The sequence below is a fragment of the Pelophylax lessonae genome, assembly GCF_965119305.1.
Source record: "Pelophylax lessonae genome assembly, chromosome: 11".
Classification (NCBI taxonomy): Eukaryota; Metazoa; Chordata; class Amphibia; order Anura; family Ranidae; genus Pelophylax; species Pelophylax lessonae.
In genome coordinates, this window is record NC_138778.1 from 49,906,171 (window position 1) to 49,926,901 (window position 20,731).

A 20,731-nucleotide genomic window follows, 5' to 3' on the forward strand; every position below is an offset into this window, starting at 1 on the left:
CTGGAGTCCATCCCCAGGGATCTACCAGCTGCAGAACGTTTCTCCTTACTTTGTGAGAGTGAAACGTTCTGGATATACACCTTAGATAGCCTCAGCCATTCTATGAATCCTAAAATTAAACTTAATTTCCTTCCCCCGTCCTATCCCTTTCCCCCCACCCACATACCTCTCCCTACTTACATGTGTTGTTGTTGTTATTATTCCAGGCATCTCCTCATTGCCCAACACACCGCTCATAACCACTGGACCCCCTAGTAAGTATACCAAATCTACCATCCCCCACCATCCCACTGTTTCCTTTCCCTCCCTATTTTCCTTAATTTATTTATTTTACCCAACATACATATATCTAGCCCGTTTTCCCCTTCCCCCCCCCCCTCCCTTCCCTTCATCTTTCTTTTTTCTTCTCCCCCCCTCCCCCCTTTTCCTCTTCCCCCCCCCTTCTCCAACCCCCCCCCCCCCCCATATTCCCAAGTCCCCTATATTGTGATATCAGTGGTTGCACTTCCAATATATTTGGCCATTTCTAAACGCTGAGAGATAATGCATTAATTCATTAATGAATATATTCTTTTTATTCCCATTGGATTACTTTCACCAATACAGCTTTTACATTTTTATGCTTACATCTTTTAATTAACCTTCAATTTCCCCATCTGTGAGTCCCCCATTTGACTCCTTGCATTGCTGTAAGACTCTCATTGCTTTCATCTGTACCGATCGGTTGTTACTAAACACGCCCCCCTCGAGGGGTATATAGACCGCCCAGCCCCATTGTCTGGACACTTGAGAAAGGAAAGCGCAGGTCCGGGACCGGACTCTAGCGCATGCTCCGAAACAGACCGCCCACACCACTTTGTGACGTCAGACGCCTCCGCTGACTCCCGGCTGCCGCACAAGTCTCCACCGCTGCACGGCACTTCCGGAAGGACTGAGCATAGTCTCCACCAGTTCCCGGACATCAAGCCTACGCCTGGACACTTGGATGCAATCCCCAGCAGCCGCCCTCGGAGAGCCATGCATGTACCTGCTTACTTATATGTAAGTTACTATATTGCTTTGTAATAAATTGTACTTTTTACCACACTCAAGAGGCGCTTCCCTCTTCTCTTTATCTACTGCTCAGAGTCGACTTCACTCTCCTGGACAGCAGCCCTGAGTGCCTTGTGACCCATCCATCCATCCATTTTTGGATCTACCCTGTATCTGCTTATCCTATATTGGATTCCAGGTCTTTTATTTCCCTTTTATCCTCAGAGACTTGCACAATGGACTTATAATCCCCACCTTGTGCCAAGTGTCAGTACAGCCCAAAACAACACGCTGATTATTGTCCTGGCCATTCATTTTTAGACATACCACTCCTTACTGTATTGTTATTGTATATTCCCCTGCATTATCTATGAGCGCCATACCACCATTATATCTCTATGTGTATTATGCAGTCCTGTGCCATTTGCCAAAAAAAAAAAATATGTCCTCGGATTTATTTTAAAAATCTGGTCACCTTACCTTAAGTGGTTTAAATTCAGAAGGTTTTTAATCCAAATACATTCTATGCATTAAGATAAAAAGCCTTCTGTGTGTAGCAGCCGCCCCAGCACCCGCTAATACTTACCCTCTCTATCCAGCAATGTCCACGAGTGCCTCGGCCATCCGGGACTCTCTCTCTCCTGATTGGCTGAGACACAGCAGCGGCACCAATGGTTCCTGCTGCTGTCAATCAAACTCAGTTAGCCAATCAGGAGAGAGAGGGGGCGTGGCCAAATGGCAGCTCCATGTCTGAATGGATACACAGAGCTGTAGCTCGGATCAGCAAACTATGGGGGCACTCAACAGGAGGGAAGGGACTGGAGCTCCAGCCAAGGAAGAGGAGGATCAGGGCTGCTCTGTGCAAAACCACTACACAGAGCAGGTAAAAATATTGTTTGTTATTTTAATATAAAAAAAAAAAAAAACGAGACTTTACAATCACTTTTAGTACTAGAGTTTTTTCCCCTTAAATGTTATTATTTAGTACATACCCTAACACATAGATTATATACTGTATACAATATCTGCACTCTCTTTGAATGTAATCACCATGTTAAATGTCTGTATATACATAGACATGCATAAATGTATAATATATTTTTCTCTAAATCTAAGCAGAACTGAGGGAAACCACCTAAAAAAAAAAGTTGTGTTTACATAATATATGACCCAATTTTAATAATACAGTTTCAGTATGAGCAATTCAGAAATATTTTTATTATTTTTGGTATGTGGTGGAAAAAATATTAAACCTACTAGGCAGTTTGCAGTTGAAAGAGCAGTTAGCTAGCAGCTGAAAGGTGAGGAAAGATCATTTAAAAGAACATAACTTGACAAATTAGAGAGGAACTATATCTATTGATTTAACTGTTTCCCAAAACAGTTACATAAGGCTCCGTTCACATGTCAGCGTATGGATCGCGGGCAGAACCGCCGCGGTTCCGCCCGCGATCCGGAGATTATTGCAAATCGCGGGACGCCTGTGCGTTGCCCGTTGATTTGCAATAGCCCCCCAAACGCTGAGCGATGTTGCCGCGATTTCCGCCTGCCGAATCGTGGTAACATCGCGCAAAAAAAAATTGCGGGACGCATTACACCCAAAAAAGTACAAGAGCTTCTTTGGAGCGTATTGCGTCCTGCGATTTTTTTTTGCGCGATGTTACCGCGATTCGGTAGGCGGAAATCGCGGCAACATCGCTCAGCGTTTGGGGGGCTATTGCAAATCACGGGCAACGCACAGGCGTCCCGCGATTTGCAATAATCTCCGGATGGCGGGCGGAACCGCGGCGGTTCTGCCCGCGATCCATACGCTGACATGTGAACGGAGCCTAAGGCGTGCAATGACTGATAACTGTCACAGCTGCTTGTGCTCTCAACCAAACTATCAAGCAATCAAATAGCTGGTGCTAGAACTGATCACATGTGCAACACTATTGTATTTGCAAATCAAACAAAGGCTAAGATGAGAGCTTCCTTGGCTGTAAAAGATAGGAGGGTTTAGTTCCACTTTAAAGTGATTCTACTGCTTCAATGGTTTTGCACAGAGCAGCCCCCCGATCCTCTTCTTTTTGGGTTCCCTACTGGTGGTCTGAGCTCCTCCCCCCTGCTGAGGGCCCCCAAAAGCAAGCCTCTTGCTATGGGGGTATTCGAGTAGGCTCGCTCCCGAGCCACGCTCCTGTGAATGGACATTCTCTTTTCACACACAGAGCATGGCTCTTCCTCTCATTGACTCACTTGCTGTGGTTGACAGCAGCCAATGGCACCCGCTACTGTGTGAGCCAATGAGGAGAGAGACCCGGTAGGGACACTGATCTCATGTACATCGCTGGAATGAGAGGGGCTCAGGGGGACTGGGTTGGGGGGGAGCTGCACCCAGAAGGTTTTTTACCTTAATGCACAGAATGCATTACCCCTTGGAGCCAGCGCCTTCTGGCCCTTTAATGGGTTTGGGATGCCCCTTAGGGTGAGGCTGAGTTTTCTCTTAGCTGCCGGTAACTGTGCCTGGAGCGTGCAGCTCTCGGCACAGCTGTATCTCCCCAATTCACATAACTATGCGGCCGCTCAGCACCAAGGCCCGCCTGCCGAAAGGCTGCATGTTTGAGTGAAGCTGGCGCCAATGGGTTTAGGTAAAAAAACCTTCTGCCTTTAGAATCACATTGAGTCCTCTTGCTTTAGGTTTCTTTTCACATGGGCTTTCTGCCCGGCTTGCTCAGGGGGGGATCGATCCGCCAATCTCCGCTGAGCAGGCGGATGACAGGTTCATCTCTGCTTACTTTGCAGAGACGGACCTGTCAGATCTCCACTTTCCTCTATGGGAGATCGGATAAAAACGGACCGCCTGTCCGTTTTCATCTGATCCAATCCTCCAGGCCGATGGAAAATAGGGTTACCATCCGTCTGGATTTCACGGACAGGATCAGATCAAATAGCAGTGGGTGTCAGCAGAGATGTCACCGCTGACATCCAACGCTCCAAAGGGCTGCATGGAGCATCCAATCCGGTATGCCTGAAAAACTGACAGCTGAACCTGATCGGAAAGCCCATGTAAAAGGGGCCAAATACTTCATATTTCTGTAGTGTTGACTTATTGGGGTTTATTCGCTAAAACTGGAGTGTGCAAAATCTGGTGCAGCTCTGCATGGTAGCCAATCAACTTCTAACTTCAGCTTGTTCAATTAAACTTTGACAATAAAACCTCAAGGCCAATTGGTTTCTTTACAGAGCTGCATCAGATTTTGCACACTTAGAAAAGGATCCCCATTGTGAACAATTGTACTACTGTCTACTATTATCTGAAATCCCTGACAGCTAGTTTGCACTAGTATTGCTCTCTGAAGGAGACACGTGTTCAAACTTCAGGGCCCAGTTTGGTCATTAAAAATAAATGATTAAAATAGTTCACAGGGCGACAGCTGTGCACAGGAACAGGTATATATACGTGATCCTGCACTTTCGCCTGCAGGGGACGCACGCCCCGCCTACAGGTCGCTTCTGCTGTGAAAATTCACAGCAGAAGCCGATCAGCGGTCCCCAGGACTCAATGTTCTCCGGCACCTGCCGATCGTGTGTAAACAACACAGAATGCAGCATAGCTACCAACTGTCCCTGATTTTGAGGGACTGTCCCTGATTTGGAACAAAGTCCCTCTGTCCCTCTTTCCTCCTCATTTGTCCCTCATTTTGGCCTGATCTATATAGTTGTATAAAAAGGAACTACTTATGTATGAAAAAATGTTTTACAGTGCTAAATCATTAATCCAAATTCTAAATTGCTGAATTTGTTAGTTTCAATAGCCAATATAAAGGAATAGTAGTGGTTAAAAAAAAAAAAAGCACTTGTGGGTTTAACTAATATTTTTTTTTGTTTAATTCTCCTTTAAGGGGGCGTGGCAGGGGTGTGTCCTATGCCTACATACTTTTGCTAAAAAGTGTGCCTCGTTCCCATCTCAAAAAGTTGGGAGGTTTGAGAACCGGGATCTGCCTATGTAAACAAGGCAGATGCTGGTTCTGACAGGGAGGAAGGCATGGATTCTGTGTTTCTGCAAAGCAGGGACTATAATACATCTCTACCCCTAGTAAAAGCACCAAACATAGTACACACAAACACTGGCTAGGCACACAGTTAACCCTTTGATCGCCCTAGATGTTTAACCCCTTCCCAGCCAGTGTCATTAGTACAGTGACACTGCATATTTTTAGCACTGATCAATGATCAATGTGTTAGTGTCTCTGGTTCTTGCAAAATGTCAAAAATGTCAGTTAGTGTCCGATGGTTTGCCGCAATATTGCAGTTCCACTATAAGTCGCCAGTCGATGCCATTACTAGTTAAAAAAACAAAAATTCCATAAACCTAATTCATAGTTTGTAGGAGCTATAACGTTTGCGTAAACCAATCAATATATGCTTATTGGGATTTTTTTTTTTACCAAAAACATGTAGCAAAATACATATTGGTCTAAATTTATTAAGAAATTGTATTTTTTACATTTTTTTATTGGATATGTTTTATAGCAGAATGTAAATAATATTGGGTTTTGTCTGTCTTTTTATAGCGCAAAAAAATAACAAATGCAGTGGTGATCACATTCCACCAAAAGAAAGCTCTATTTGTGGGGAAAAAAATGACATAAATTTTATTTGGGTACGGCAATACATGACAGAGCAATTGTGAGTTAAAAATAATGCAGTGCCATATCGCTAAAAATGGCCTGGTCATGAGAGGGGGTTACTTACATCTTCTGAAGGTGGTTAAGGTTCACCTTTTTGAAAAAAATAATAAATGCACTTTTTTTGTAGAAAGTAAAAAAATATTGAGTTTTTTTTCAAAATTGTTGCTTTTCCTTTTTTGTTTATAGCGCAAAATCTAAAAGACACACAGGTTATCAAATACCACCAAAAGAAAGCTCTATTTGTGGGGAAAAAAATGACATCAATTGTATTTGGGTACAGCATTGCAAGACTACGCAATTGTCAGTTAAAGAAACATAGTGCCGAATCACAAAAAAATGGCCTGGTCATTAAGGGGGTAAAACCTTCCGGAGCGGTGGTTAAATGACATTTTTTCCTTTAGAAATGTCAGCATTGCTGCAGCAGGCTCCATACATCCTACAGTCTTCCTACCAGGTTCGCGGGCTCCAGCTGTGTAAGTGGCTGGAACCCCGATGATGTCACTCTCGCGCTTACAGCACAGGACCTGAAAACGAAGCCCTCCAGCACCCTGCTGTCACAGCCGCGAGAGCTTCCATCTTCACCCGGTCTTCCTACCAGGTTAGTGGACTCCACCTGTGTGTGTGGCCGGAGCCGTGATGATGTCACTCTGCTGCTTACAGCACAGGACCTGAAAACGAAACCCTCCAGCTCCCCGCTGTCACGGCCGAGAGGGCTTCCATCGTCACCCGGTCTTCCAACCAGGTTCACGGACACTAGCTGTGTTTGTGGCCGGAGCCGCGATGACATCACTCTCGCGCTTACGGCACAGGACCTGAAAACGAAACGAAACCATCCAGCGCCCCGCTGTCACGGCCGAGAGGGCTTCCATCGTCACCCGGTCTTCCAACCAGGTTCACGGACACTAGCTGCGTTTGTGGCCGGAGCCGCGATGACATCACTCTCGCGCTTACGGCACAGGACCTGAAAACGAAACATAACCATTCAGCGCCCCGCTGTCACGGCCGAGAGGGCTTCCATCTTCACCCGGTCTTCCTACCAGGTTCGCGGACTCCAGCTGTGTGAGTGGCTGGAGTCGCGATGACGTCACTCCCACGTTTACAGCACAGGACTCTGAAGGACAAGCCCGGGTGGCTGTTCCTTCAGTGATGTGCCGGTGATGTCATCAGCTGCATGTACAGTAAATAACACCGGCACATCACCGTTCTCTGAAGGAACAGCCACCCGGGCTGGTCCTTCAGAGAACGGTGATGTGCCGGTGATGTCATCAGCTGTATGTACAGTAAATATCTCCTAAACCGTGCACGTTTAAAAGATATTTACAGTACCTATATGTAAACCTTATTATAGGTTTACCTATAAATAAAAGTCAGAGATGGGAGATTTCTCCCACTTTAATTCCCCCCAGCATCTGCTATGCTATCTCTTTAGATGTCTCTTAGTGCTCTGGGAATCCTTTTATCATATATAAATATCAATTCTCAGTTTGGATTGTATTTATAATAAAAAATATACTATATCTAATGAAAAAAAAGATTTAAAACACCTGTTTAAAAAATAAAAATAAAGTGTGTATATATATATATATATATATATATATATATATAAAGCCTTTTTGTTCACTTTTGTAAGAGTAGGACCCCTGTCAGGTCTTTTTTTTTTTTTCTGCTTCTTGTTGTCTGTATCCCTATGAGGAAGATTTGTATTTACTTTCTGACACAACATGCACATGGGCTTCTTCCATGCACCTAAATACATTGAGAAAAAAAATTATATATATATAGATAGATAGATAGATAGATAGATAGATAGATAGATAGATAGATAGATAGATAGATAGATAGATAGATAGATAGATAGACAGACAGACAGACAGACAGACAGACAGACAGACAGACAGACAGACAGACAGACAGACAGACAGATAGACAGATAGACAGATAGACAGATAGACAGATAGACAGATAGATAGATAGATAGATAGATAGATAGATAGATAGATAGATAGATAGATAGATAGATAGATAGATAGATAGATAGATAGATAGATAGATAGGTAGATAGATAGATAGATAGATAGATAGATAGATAGATAGATAGATAGATAGATAGATAGATAGATAGATAGATAGATAGATAGATAGATAGATATAGATATAGATATGCAGTATTTATTATTTTATTTTTATTTATTCACATTCATATACAATTTACATATCTTTATTTCTTTTCTTCTGTTATTCTAGTGCCTCTATTGAAGAGAAAAGCTAAGACTCTTACTAGAAGACCATACCACCCCCATTACAAATCATCAGTTATTATATAATAAAGGCTGGTGTCATCTCCATTCAGGGCATCATATAGATACAGTAACTCCTATTGTGACACTTTAATGCATCAGATAGCTTGTGCAGCCAGTAATTATGACATCACGCGGCGGACAGAAGTACAAACAAAGAGCCTGATTTGTTGTGCACCCTTTGATTTAAGAAGCATTCATTATTCTGAAGTCATAAAGAGGTTCACATAACTAACACAGGCCTGCGTCCTCAAAAAAATAAAATAAAACTAATGATTAGTTTAACCCTTTGCTATTACCAGCTTCTATGCATCCTCAAGGCAGCCTCCAAAAGCCTTTCATTCCCGTGGCAGGGAAGGGGTTATCATTATGCTGAAGAGGAGGCTGTTTCTATTGTTGACTAGGAAAATAGCCACTTTTTTTGTGAACTCAAATGTCTCTTTCAATAGCAGAGCAAAATGTCAGCGGCAAAATGCAGGGCTGCCTCCCCCGTTACCATGACGACAGGCCTGCAGGCTTTGTATCAAATGGTTTGATAACCATGATGAGGTTGTAGATGTTCATGCCGCAAAATTGGTTTTACTGTTCCTAAGGAAGGCCGATTTCATTTTTAATTTATATCAGAGGAGACTTTTGTTAAAGTGAAAATGGAAGGACAGAAAAAAGGGGGCGGGAGGCACAGAAGTAAGGAGCAGAGATTGTGCATATCGGAATGTAGCTCTGGAATTACTAGGAAACTTGAAGGTGAAGAAGCGGAAGATTAAAATGGAATATATTTATTTTTGTTTTTTGGGGGTTTTTTTTTTATATTTTTTTTTCTAATATTGTGATCTAAATTATAAAAATGACCCGTTTAACATATAGAGGATCATCAACACTTTGTAACATATAAAAAAACAAGAGTACAAAAAATATATATGATATATATGTGTGTATATATATATATATATATATATATATATATATATATATATATATATATATCTATATCTATATCTATATCTATATATATATAGAGAGAGAGAGAGAGAGAGAGAGAGAGAGAGGAAGAGAGAACATTTTTAAAGTGTAAGGAATATATTTATTTTTATTCTTTGTTTTTATATATATATATATTTTTTTTTATATTGTGATCTTCATTATAAAAATGATCAGTTTAACATGTATAGGTTTATCAACATTTTGTAACATATAAAAAAAAAAAACAGAAAACAATATATATATATATATACACACACACACTGTATAGAGAGAGAGTGTGCGACAGAGAAAGAGAACATTTTTAAAGTATATATATATATATATATATATATTTTAGCATTGTAATCTATATAAACATGGTCAGTTTAGTATATATAGGTTTATCAACATTTTCTAGCATTTAAAAACGGAGATATTTACATATGGCAAGAGAAATTAATCATTTTTTGGGCTGTTCGCCCCTTCAGCTATATATATATATATATATTTATTTATATATAAATATAGAGTGTATATATACAGTATATATATATATATATATATATATATACAGCTGAAATGGCGAGCAGCCAAGGAATTATTCATTTCTCTTCCAACAGAGCTGACCCAAACAGTCCACCTATATAAAAATTATCCGATCAGCCCTTCATCACGCTAGGAAATGTATCTAGTTACAAAATAAAAAGGTAAGGATGAAAACAAACAAAATCTGGAAATAAGAATTGCCATCGTAACTGGTTTCAGTAACATGCACAGTTTGTTAGGAGACAAAGAAAAACTGTAGCAACTTGACTCACAAGAGTAACAAAATAACAAACTACAATATTCATTTCCTAAGGCCCAATTCACTTCTTGAATATTTATTTGCAATTTGAAACGCACAAAAATGCATGTGACATTAAAGTACACTGGTTGATTTACTAAAGGCAAATAGACTGTGCACTCTGCAAGGACATTTGCTCTAGAGCGTAGGAAATAAGGGGAAGCCCTGCTGACATTTCCTTCATCCAATCATGTGCCAGAAAAAAAAAATACTGTTTTTTTTTAATTTCCCTTGCATGCAATTGGGTATTCTGCTTTTCAATGAAAAGCTTCCCCTCATTCACTAAGCTCTGGAGCAATTGCCCTTGCAGAGTGCAACTACACTTGCAAGGTGCACAGTCTTTTTGCTTTTAGTAAATCATCCCCATTGGATCCGATTAGCTTGTTCATATCTGTGCTCTGTGCTGCAGTGCGTTTGCATTTTTTTAAATGTATTTTCCGGTGATGCACAATAGGATATTAAAAACACATTTATAATGCACTACTAAGACCATATAACTTAAATGGCAAAGTGGTACGGCTGCGCTGGATCACGTACTAGGTCTGGGACACGCATGCGCACCACCGGCAGCCACTGTGATCTCACACAGCGGAAGTCCAGCAGTACTCGATGTCCGCTGGCACCCATCGATTGTTCACTACACAGGCAGAACGGCGATCTGTCTGTAGGGAAGACATTGATCCTGTGTTCCACATTAAACCCTTTGATTGCCCCTGTTAATGGCTTCCCAGCCAGTGTCATTAGTACAGTGACAGTGCATATTTTTTAGCACTGATCACTGTATTAGTGCCATTGGTCCCCAAAAAGTGTCAGTTAGTGTGCGATTTGTCCACCAAAATATCACAGTCCCATTATAAGTCGCTGATCGCCGCCATTACTAGTAAAAATTATTTTAAAAAAAGAAAAGAAAATATCCCATAATTTGTAGACGCTATAACGCAAACCAATCATTATACGCTTATTGGGATTTTTTTTACCAAACACATTTTGGCCTAAATTGATGACGAAATCTGATTTTTATTCAATGTTTTCTATTGGATGTGTTTTATAGCAGAAAGTAAAAAATATTGTGTTTTTTTTTAATTGTCTTTTTTTGTTTATAGAGAAAAAAATAAAAACTGCAGAGGTGATCAAATACCACCAAAATAAATCTCTATCTGTGGGATAAAAAGGACAATTTTATTTATGTACAGTGTCACACGACTGGGCAATTGTCAGTTAAGGTAACGCAGAAAATGGCCTGGCCATTAAAGTGTGGTGAACCTTCTGGAAGGCAAGTGGTTAAAATGCACTTAAAAAAGATCCCTAAAGTAGACATGCAGGGCCGCTGTTAGAAATCATAGGGCCCCATACAGCCTTCCTGACCCCCCCCCCCCCCACACACACTCACCCCCGAGGTGCAGGAGAGCAGCGATACTGATTTTATCTGCCTACGCCCTGAAAATGGAAAAAAAGGTCCTCCCCTGCTACCACCTCCTGGGCCCCACTGCTGACGGGATGGGGCCCAGGGAAATGTAATGTAAGCCCTGGTAAGCAAGTAAGAGCCAGGGATGTGGTCTAGTAAAATCAATGTATTCATTTAGGCAGAAATGAACAATGAAACTGCCCAGGCCCCCCAGTTTAGCTGATGAGGCCTTGGCCCAGTACAACAGGACCAGTTGTATTGCCTTATCAGTGGCCCTGTAAAACATGGTTAGATGAGAACCAAGCCTAATTCATGATGGTATTTTTCACCACTGTGGCCAAACAAAGCTAAAAGGAACATGAAGGAAACATGAAAGCAGCCATCATTACATGAATAAGTGTAAGTCAAAGCAAATGGGCAAAGTGGCAGGGGTACTTCAAATCAACCCAGCCAGGTAAATGCAATTGCCCAGAGAGGGGTCATTATAGAAGAGCAGCACAGTACTTGTAGCTCAGTGGCTAACGCTTCTACCTTGCAACAGAAATGTCCTTGGTTCCTATTCCAACCAGAAGTACAGGGCCTGGTACCCATTCTAGTTCTTTATCTCCCTTCTAAATTGGGCCTAGTTTGTATGTGAGATAGGAAGGAACCATAGATTGTAAGCTCCTCAAGGGCAGGGACTGATGTAATGGTACAGTAGGTACAGCATTGTGTAAATTGTTGGTGCTTTATAATGAGCAAGAAGCTAGTAAAAACTTCTCCCATTACTAATCTCTGAAGAGAAATCTCCCTCTGAAGTGTGCTGAGAAACCCGACACGTCTCAGGGTGTAGATCCACAGTTTCCCCTGTAGGGCTCATGGGTTCCTATTCCTGACCTTCACATTGCTACTGGAAGTGACAATATTATTATTGTTATTGTACAGGATTTATATAGCACCAACAGTTTACTTTAAGCTGTACAATCTAAAGCAGTGGTTCTTAACCTGGGTTCGATCGAACCCCAGGGGTTCGGTGAGTCAGTCTCGCGGGTTCGGCAGAGGTCAAGACACACACCCACTCATATGATTGGTGATGACACGCCCCACTCATTGGCTGCAGGTGATCGCGCAACATCGCTTGGCCTATCTGTGCTGCAGGGAATTTGGCACGCCCAGTAGTCGAATTGTAACTGTCGTGATGGTACGTTGTGTGATTTCTTTCTTTCTTAATATTAATCCCTTCATACTAACTATGTCGAGCAAATACCGTTTGTTACAACGTATCTTTGCGAGCAATCCTTTGAGGATGCTGGACATAAAAAGGAAGAAAAGGAACAGACTTTGTTGCGAAAAATACATGAGAGTGGCACTTGCCAAGGTAAAGCCGCACATTTCTGAACTGGTCTCTGAAAGACAACAGCAGAAGTCACACTTGCAGTAAATATTCATTATTATGTTTGTTTTTGTGTGAAAATCATGTTTTAATGGTTTTCTTCTTTGTTCTTAATGGTTTTGTTCATGTTGTGCACCTATGTATAAATATATACCTAAATATATACCTATGTTTTGAATTTGAAAAAATCATTTTATTTTTCCAATTAACAAGGGTTCGGTGAATGCACATATGAAACTGATGGGGTTCAGTACCTCCAACAAGGTTAAGAACCACTGATCTAAAGGGAGACAGTACAGCTAAAATACAATAAAACACAAAAGGGTTAAAAGGGCCCTGCTTGTAGGAGCTTGCCATCGAATAGGGTGGGGCAAGTGGTACAAAAGGTTGTAACTGTGGGAGATGGAGCTGATGGAAGTAATAAAACATTAGTTGGAGGCGTGATAGGCTTCCCTGAAGAGGCAGCCATAGTAGGAGATAGCTAGGCAGATTGAGGTAGAGAATTCCAGGGGATGTGAGAGGCTCTGGAGAAGTCCTGGAGACAAGCAGGAGAGGAGGAGACATGAAGGCCAGCACAACAGGGGGGGGCAGGAAATCAACAAAGCAAAGAGATGCCCATTATACAGCTCTGATGATACTAAGGGATTGCTTAGGCTTGTGGTTGGGGGGGTGTTTTTAGTGACCCCCCCAATAAGCTGCAAAGGAAGTGGATAAAATGGTTTACATGCTGTGGTCCTGATACTTTGCTTAATGCCTGCGGAAAAAACTATCGCTTCTGTCATGTCTGGCTGGAAGACAAGCGACTCCCCAGCATTTATTAAATGCCTCTGAAAAGCAAGGTATTTGAACATTGAATCGCTTGTCAGAGGCGCAGCGGTTTAGACATAAGTCTAAACTTAGCTTTATCTTTGCTGCCTTATCGCACCCCCCCCCCCTTTTTTTTTTTTTTTGTTTGCCTGCCCGAGCACTTGGGAATTCTGTAAATTCTGTAATATACCCAGTGAAGTGACTGGGTGATACACAGAGATGAAATAAATCATCCTGCATAAGCTGTACCTGTCTATCTGCAGCCTTCTCTTCTCTACATCTGTTCAAAGTTCTGAGTTTATAAGGCTCGTCTGAGCTGTCAGAAAAAAGGGGGCGCAAAGCTGAAGTTACACTCTGCTGATCTTAGTGAAGAGAGCTCTGAGAGCTGATTGGAGGAAAGGGGCACACATACTTTACACAGCACACAGGAACAGAGCTGCGGCTGTCAATCACAGGCTGTGTGCTGTAGATCCCTCCCCTGTCATCTTTTTTCTCTTAGTGTCAGGAAAATGTGTCATAAGTGATTCATGCTGATAAAAAAGGAGTGAAGCAGCAGATAGAAATTACACTTAGTGCTCTTAATTTAGACAAGTACACACTATAGAGGGATGTACTTTGTTCATATTTCATGTCTGAGGTTTACAACCACTTTAATACTTCCCTATTATGAAGTATATATTAACACTATATATACACTACAGTATTATACACTATAATATGGAATGAAAATGCTATATTTTTACAGATTAACGAAACGTCACACAGCCAGGAAGAAGTTAGTTGACAATGTGTTAAAGTGTATCTAAACCAACGAGCAAAACAGTAATAGATCTGATGGCATTATTTTACTTGATCAGGCTTTTTGCCTTTATTTTCACCTGGTGATCCTGCCAGTTACACACTTCCTTTTCTAGGGTGACACTTATTCACCATACTGGATCTATGGGGGAGCAGCGTTGTCACCCTAGGACAGAAAGTGTGTTAGGACTACAGCAGTGGAGGGCTGGCAGCCTTAAGCCTGGGGGGCAAGTCCAGTCAAGTGGCCCGTTGAACCATCCCATCAGCTCGCCATCCATGCCCACCTGGTTTTATAATGGATATTGATGTTATGAAGCAAGACAAACATGATGCAATGTGGTAACATAATTTAATGTTAATAGCAACAAAGGAGGTTTAACAGAAATACATGACATCACGCCAGGCGGGGCCTAGGAAGCTCCTGTCGGGTGGAGATCACTCTGCCTGACAGGGAAGTGACTGTGTTAGTATTGTGCCAGCCGGGTGCAGGAGCGACTCTGCACACTCATACCGCTCCGCTGCAGCTCTGCAAATATAACATTGTGTAGCAGCTGTATACAGTGTCTGGCCCCTACATTATTCCAGCACTGAGGGTGGCCTTTTTACCCGGCATCAGAGTAGCCGGGGGGCAATTGTCACCCTGCCCCCCTTCCCAGTCCTCCCCTGGACTACAGAACACCTCTTCCACTCTTACGCTCCACAGCATGGGGGGGGGGGGTTGTAGTTCGTGGAGGTGAACTGGGCAGAGCTCACAACACGTCTTACCATTTTAGTGCAGCAGAGGCAGAGTGTACATAAAGATTAAAGCTCACTGGATATTGTTCTACACTAATAGAACAGATATAAGAAAAAAATGTCAATGGTATACAGTATTTATCAGACTTAAAGGTAGCCAATCAGAGAAGTCCATTGTTAGGGGTTTCAAATACTTTGCGTCTGAAGTGTCTTTTTCCTTATTGACTTTCATGTTTGTACTTCTTTGCTCAAACCTAACATAAGTCATTGTAAAGAAAAATAAATAAATAGCTAGTCCCTTTGGGTATGGGTGAGCATGGGACCTTCTCCATTCCCTCCCACGATGCAATGCATAGCAACTGAGTAGCCAATTACCAAACCGGAGCACTGTCATATGAGGGAGTGTAAGCTCTATGTAAGTTCTGTGTAAGCTCCAGCTACATGGGACTTTCTTTTACAACAGAGAAGGTATGTATTAACAAGAAAAAAAGAGGATGGTTATCGAGAAACCCTGTTACCTTGGCCTAAACTGCCAAAGTATCAGGTTCCCTTTAATGTTTCTATGTTCAATCTATTAAAGAATTCTAGGTATAGTTATCTTATACATATGTAGCTCTTACCCTGGAAGGAGCCACTGTTTTTTGGGTCCCCTGTTTCCTGTGTCCATGATTCAGTAATTAGCGAAACACACAGTGACACACCTGGGCTGAAGGGAAATATCTATTATGAATAGATAAATAGTACCCCAGCAGTTTAAAAGGAGGGAAACAACAGTAATTGTTCAGTATACATGTGAAACAATAGCAAATAAAATATACAGTTGGTGATAACTGGCTGCATCAAGAACAGTCCCAAAACCCTATACTAGGGGTAGCTCTGTCTAGCAGTTCAGCGCTCTTTTTCTCTGCTGGCTAGAACGTTGAGGCCCAAACCGATGTTGGAGCACTCAGAAAAAAATAGTTTGTTCTATACACTCACAAAGGAGCCCTCACTGTGGCTCACATGGGGAATGCTGTTCCTCTAGTAGGGTGTAGTGGGGTTGGTCAATGGCCTCTCACCAATTCTTATGGTGACTAAGGATGATCGAACTTTTGAAAAGTTCGGTTCGGCCAGAACATCCGAACTTCCCGAAAGTTCGGCCCGGATTTCAGAACCCCATTGAAATCAATGGGACCCGAACTTCGGTAATCAAAAAACACAATTTTTAAGCCCTAAAACCCAATAAATGCCCCTAAAAAGTGCCTAGGGTTCTGGGTCATGCCCCATTAACTATTAATCACACAAAAAAAGTTCTTAAAAATTGTCATTTTTGATAAAAAAGCCAATTATTGAAAAAATTAAAAAAAAAACAAAGATTTTTTTGATTTTGACTTTGGATTTAGTATCTGGGGGGTCTAAAAGGTGTGCATGTGAAGTTTCAGCTCTGTAGCATGTCCAGAACTAGAAAAAAGATAATTTTTCAGTAGAACAGGGATGTGGGACCCTCCTTTAACACCTATATGATCTTTTTTTCTGGTTCTGGACATGCTACAGAGCTGAAACTTCACAGGTACACCTTTTACACCCCCCAGACACAAAATCACACAAAAAAAGTTCTTAAAAATTGTCATTTTTGATAAAAAAGCCCATTATTGAAAAATTAAAAAAAAGGAAAAACATCTGAACTTGTGTATAGTGGTACTGTGCACAAGTTCTGATGTTTTGCCTGCCTCCAAAAACCCCCCAAAAATGCCAGCAAAAACACACCTGGGCATTTTTTTTAACGCTAGCGTTTTTTTTGCATTTTTTGGGGTTCTTTTGAGGCAGGCAAAACATCTGAACTTGTGTATAGTGGTGTATATACACACATCCATGTATTTATATACACACCTAGACATATATAGGTGTGATAGGAGCAGAAATATATTACTGTAAATGATTTCATTAGTGCAAGCATATATTTCTGCTACTATCACACCTATATATGTCTAGGTGTGTATATAAATATATGGATGTGTGTATATACACCACTATACACAAGTTCAGATGTTTTGCCTGCCTCCAAAACCCCCCAAAAAATGCCAGCAAAAACACACCTGGGCATTTTTTTTTTGACGCTAGCGTTTTTTTGGCATTTTTTTGGGTTCTTTTGAGGCAGGCAAAACATCTGAACTTGTGTATAGTGGTATATATACACACATAATTATATGTATATAGACACCTAGCCATATATAGGTGTGATAGTAGCAGAAATATATTACTGTAAATGATTTCATTAGCGCAAGCATTTATTTCTGCTACTATCACACCTATATATGTCTAGTGGTATATATACAGACATATATGTGTATATATACCCCCTATACACATGTTCAGATGTCATGTCTGACATCAAACCTGTCCTCAAAAAAGCACTGGCAGTGGCAGCCCCTGCAGCATAAAAAATGCTTGGCTGGTGAGAAGCCATATGGGTGTGCCGAAGCAATTCAGAGAAATGATCATTTCTCTATAGCGGTCACCCTGCTATGGAAGGGTTTTGTCACCCTTCCATAGCAGTCACTGCCAGTTAACCCTACACTACACTACGGTCCCCTGACACTTAACACTTTCCCTACAGAAACTAAATTTTGAAGCTAACTTAAGTGTAAAGGAGCACTCTAACTACACTAGATATCCCTTTCCTCACACTAATAAATAGCTAAATGACACTTTTCAAGTAAAATTAACAGAACTGCTTCCACTCTCTTCCATGTCCAGTATAACAATGCTAGGAATATGGCGGGGGCGATCTTATATACTGGGGGGCGTATTCACTAATGATTGGTCTAGGGACCCCCTAGTCACTCCAATCACATTCCTAGCATTCTCCTGCCCCCTCAATTGGCTTTTGCTAATGGTTCTGGTCCAATCACGGGCTTTTAAAGCCCATTTCCTGAAGCATTGCATTTTGGTCGGTTCTGGTTGCCGAATTCCGAACCTTTTGGGCAAAAAGTTCTAAATTCGGCCGAACCTCGAACACCCAATGTTCGGGCCGAACCGATGGTGGACCCGAACCGTTCGATCATCCCTAATGGTGACCACAAAAGACTTCTCTCCATTCACCTTTTGGAACCGCAATACTCTCTCCCCGACAGCTGGAAGGCGGAATCGGTCAGCGTCAGTGGTGATCTACGGTATTTTCGGGTTGTCCCCTCTGGTGCCTTTCTCTATCCCAGCTGTAGTGATAAATGATCCACCAACGACCAAAGACACACACTCTCAATGTCTTTGCCTCAGCTCCAGCCCGGGAATAACAACCTCTTCCTCGTTACTCAGTTCTCCCCTTGCCTCTGGGATCTGTAGTTTCATTTTGCTCAGTCCATAAAGCAGCTTAGTTTGTTTGAAACTACCTCTGTTCTTTTCAGCATCCAAAGCAATTCAAAGCTGTCCACATCCACCCTCTTCTGTGTAGTGGTGCTTAGTTTTGCACAGACAGCAATAAAAAGCTGATGGTGTTCTAACCTTCCATTAGTCTACCATAAAAAGAGTTTTTTTTTCTATCTGTATACTTTGCAGATTTTCTCTCACATCTAGTCTTTTGGAACAGTTGTCATCAGGATCGTAAATGAGGGAAAATCATGATGACGCTGACCCCTATACTAGGGGTAGCTCTGTCTAAAGACAGTGGTACCACAGTAGCAGTTCAGCACTCTTTGTTTCTGCTGGCCAGAACATCGGGGCCCAAAGCAATGTTGAAGCAGGCCAAAAAAATGTCTTTCATACAATGACAAAGTGTGCCCTCACTGTGGTTCACACGGGAATACTGATCCTCTAGTGGGGTGTAGTAGGGCTGGTCAATGGCCTTTCACAAACTCTTATGGTGACCGCAGATGTCATTTTGCCATTCACCTTCTGCAACTGCAACACTCTGTCCCCAACAGCTTGACAGCAGGATCAGTCAGTGTCAGTGATGATCTCAGGTATCAGGGGGGTGTCCCCTCTGGTGCCTTTCTCCATCCCAGATGTAGTGATAAACCTTCCACCAGGGATTAAAGACACAAACTCTCTCCTAATGTCCTCCTTGCCTCAGTTTCAGCCCAGGACAAAAACCTCCTCCTCTTCCTCTTTACTCAGTTCTACCCTTGCCTCTGGGATCTGTAGTTTCATTTTTCGTAGTTTCGTAAATGAGGGGAAATTATGATGAGGCTAACCCCAGATAGCAGTAAAGAACCAACAGAGGTTCTAATCCCTTTTCACTCTATTCAAAGATAAAAAAAATAAGTGTTGGCTCTACATACATTTTATGATTGGCTGATATTGCTTACTTTATACCACTGCTTTTTCAGCACACTAAATATATGCTTATCTAATAATACAGGGCAAAGTACAATGATGATATGCAAAGTGACGAGCACTCAGAACAATAAGAGATGATTGCTGAAGGAATGCCATGGCTTACTGCACATGAAAATATATGTATTACAGTAGACTGGAAAAGACTATACAGTAAAAGTCCAGACAAAACTGTTTTTGTGGGCTGAATCACACATTGGCTTCATACATCTTTGGAAGACTTCAGCAGTTTTAGGGTTCCTCTCCAGGGTTCCTCGTTATAGCCTCTTTACCATGTATTCTGACTCCTCCCACCAGTATTTTTTGTAATATAAGCAAAACCCAAGACTGAGAGCATAGCTATCTTATATATAGGCTGTTGACTTTGGTTCTCACAACCAGAGATCTTACTGCAATGGTTGCCAATAAATATTAAAACATTTCTGTGTAGGAAGGCCTGTCAGTCTCTACCCAGCACTAAAATATTGAAATATTAGTCTTGGATGGAATGACCTTCAATGAAAAGTTCCAGGATTGGTTAACAGTGAAAAACTGCTTTATAAAAGCCTTATAAATGTAGCGCTACCCCCCTAGGAGCCACTGATTAGAATGGGTCCTGTTCTAGGCCTCAAACCCCTCAGATGCCTCAAACTCTCTGATTTAACTGGTTGGGTGGAAGCTTGTATAGCACCACAAAACTGCCATCCAGCAATGATGTTCTACCAGATGTTCTACAGTCATCACCATATCAGCTAGTAAAAGGTAACTTAACGAGGAACTGCAGTGTGTTCACATGGGTTGTAATAAAAACATATTTTCCATTTTGATGCTTCCCTCCAACTACTTTGCATATTATTTTATATAGTCTGTGATTCTGTACTTGCCAAGGTTGCTGCAGAAATCTCCCTCCACTAAGTCTGGCTGCAGCCATTTTAACTGTAGGCAGCTGAAGCTGCTTGCTGTTCACTTCCTGGATTCACAGAGACACACACACACACACAGAGGCACACAGATGCACACAGAGACACACACACATACTGTATATAAATATATATATATATATATATATATATATATATATATATATATATATACAGACAGACAGACACACTCACACTACTGCTTGCCTGCACATTTCTCCTCTCTTAATGAATGCTCATGGATCTCTGCAGTCTCCTGTTTGCTCCACCCTCATCCAGCCCCCCTCAAGCTCTGCAGCTCTCATTGGCCCTCCTATGACTTATCCCTCCTTCCCTTGCTGGCAAGCTCTCACGAGAATGAGAGAGAGAGTTGTGAATGATGCCATTAGCCTAGGCCAGTGATGGCAAACCTTAGCACCCCAGATGTTTTGGAACTGCATTTCCCATCCTGCTCAACTACACTGCAGATTGTATGAGCATCGTGGGAAATGTAGTTTCAAAACATCTGGAGTGCCAAGTTTACCATCACTGGCCTAGGCTAATGACCAGACAACAAAGAGGAAGTGGGCTATAAATGGTATTTACTGGCAGAAAGAAATGT